This window comes from Scylla paramamosain, chromosome 6 (assembly GCF_035594125.1).
Source record: "Scylla paramamosain isolate STU-SP2022 chromosome 6, ASM3559412v1, whole genome shotgun sequence".
In the NCBI taxonomy this organism is placed as follows: domain Eukaryota; kingdom Metazoa; phylum Arthropoda; class Malacostraca; order Decapoda; family Portunidae; genus Scylla; species Scylla paramamosain.
Genome location: NC_087156.1, coordinates 17306997 through 17309496, shown reverse-complemented (window position 1 = coordinate 17309496; position 2500 = coordinate 17306997). Strand labels below are relative to the sequence as shown.

The 2500-nt window shown below is 36.7% G+C and overlaps 1 long non-coding RNA gene across 1 annotated transcript in view; it reads left to right on the top strand.

Annotated features, from left to right (window-relative positions):
- Positions 1 to 2500, top strand: part of LOC135101107 (uncharacterized) — a 197833-nt gene that overhangs the window by 105295 nt on the left and 90038 nt on the right. The gene's annotated exons all lie outside the window — the stretch shown is intronic.

The window sequence follows — 2500 nt, the reverse complement described above, 5'->3', positions numbered from 1 at the left end:
ACCATGCGTTCATTTCTCTGACTTTACAGCAGTGCAGGTGGTATTTTCCTCTCAGAGAGTAAGCATCTATATTGTTTCCTGGAAGTCAGCTCAGCCAGGTATTTCTTATTCCTTCCCTGTGCTACCTAACCTTTCCTTACCAAACCGGGTGCATTACAACCTCTTTTCCCTTAAATTTCTCTCCCCTCCTTCCTCCTTTCCCTCCGGTCCTCTCCTCTGCTGTCCTCTGCTCTCCTCTCTCTCTTCTGCCCTTTCACCTCCTGCTGTCTTGTCCCTTATTCTTGGGTATTTCTCTCCTCTCATTTATCCTCTTACATTGCTTCTCTTTGCCCTCCCATTCCACGACCTCTTTCCTCTCCCTTCCAGAACTGCAGGTGATAGCGAGAAAACTGCGTGGTATTTCCACCTTCCTTTTCACCTTCGTCACCGCATTTACTTTTTTTTTTTTCGATCCTCGTCTATTATGTTTTTTTTTATTCTCATTTTATGTCTGCTCCTTATATTTACGTTCGCTTTCACGTTCTCATTTCCTAATAATTTCTTTTCCTCCTTCCCTTGTTTTTTTCTTTTATTATTTTTTTTCTCGTCCTCATTTCCCATCCAGTATGAGTCCTTTCTTATTCCCTTCATTTATTTCCTTCTTGCCTTTCCACTTCCCTCCACGTCCTGCTTTACCCTCCTACTACACGCACCTTCAGTCTTCTGTTCCCTTTCTTTACTCTATTTACTCCTTTTCTCTCAACCCAACCAACTTGCCTTCTTTAATTCTCTCCTACCCACTAAAATGTAATTACAATGAACAAATCAATCATTCAGTCAATTTTTCCCATTCACAACTACCCACATCCCGTTATTCCAACCGCCCTTCCCATCCCCTCTCTATCTCCCTTCCTTCTCATAATACATCAGTCTCTCTGCTTCCTCCCCTTTCCTTCACACTTCCCCGCATCTTAGAGGCGGTTAAAGTGATAAGAACAAGTGATTACAGTGTGAAGGTGGCGTACGTGTGTCTCCGGAGTCCTTACATGGGTGGGGAGAGAGAGAGAGAGAGAGAGAGAGAGAGAGAGAGAGAGAGAGAGAGAGAGAGAGAGAGAGAGAGAGAGAGAGAGAGAGAGAGAGAGAGAGAGAGAGAGAGAGAGAGAGAGAGAGAGAGAGAGAGAGAGAGAGAGAGAGAGAGAGAGAGAGAGAGAGAGAGAGAGAGAGAGAGAGAGAGAGAGAGAGAGAGAGAGAGAGAGAGAGAGAGAGAGAGAGAGAGAGAGAGAGAAAGTATGAATGTTTGGTGTTTTAAATTTTTATTTATTTATCTGTTTGATTAGTTTATATACATATATATATATATATATATATATATATATATATATATATATATATATATATATATATATATATATATATATATATATATATATAAACTAATCAAACAGATAAATATATATATATATATATATATATATATATATATATATATATATATATATATATATATATATATATATATATATATATATATATATATATATATATATATATATATATATATATTCTCTCTCTCTCTCTCTCTCTCTCTCTCTCTCTCTCTCTCTCTCTCTCTCTCTCTCTCTCTCTCTCTCTCTCTCTCTCTCTCTCTCTCTCTCTCTCTCTCTCTCTCTCTTTTTCTTCCAATGTTACAAGAAGTTAGTGCCTTAATTCTACTACTGCTGTTGCTGCTATTACTACGATTACTACTACTATATATACTATTGATACTATCACTGCTATTACTACTACTACTACTACTACTACTACTACTACTACTACTACTAATAATAATAATAATAATAATAATAATAATAATAATAATAATGATAATAATAATAATAATACTTTACCATTATTGTTGTTGTTATTATTATTATTATTATTATTATTATTATTATTATTATTATTATTATTATTATTATTATTATTATTATTATTATTATTCACATGACCACAATTATCACGAGGTGGTGCAAGGACCGGGGAGGAATGAAGGAAAAAGGAGTGGTGTTTCGCCTCCTCCGTTGTCCTTGGTGAGGCAGGGAAGGAGGGAGGGAGGGAGGAAGAATTAAAGAAAATAGAAGGAAAGGAGCAAGAAGGGAAAAGAGACAGAGTAAGAGGAATAAGGATAAATGAGGAGGTGAAGAAGAGGATAAGAACTGTAAGAAAAGGAATTACTGAAAGGGAAGAAAGAAGGCAGAACACTAAGAAACACAAAAGAAACTCAAACGTTAGCAGATTTGTTGGCTCTTACGGGGTCTGTTTACAGGCATACAGTAAGAGAATAAGATAGCATAAACGAAGGCTCCTCCCCACCCACTGCTTCTTCCATTTAGGGCTGACAAGAGAGGCAAAAAACTATGCAGTATTGAGAAACTGCATGGAAATTTTATAGTAAAGAAATTAAGAGGACTGGATTAAAGAGGCGAAAAAGAGAAGGAAGCAGAGAACACAATAGAAGAGCAAGCAAATGAAGAACTAC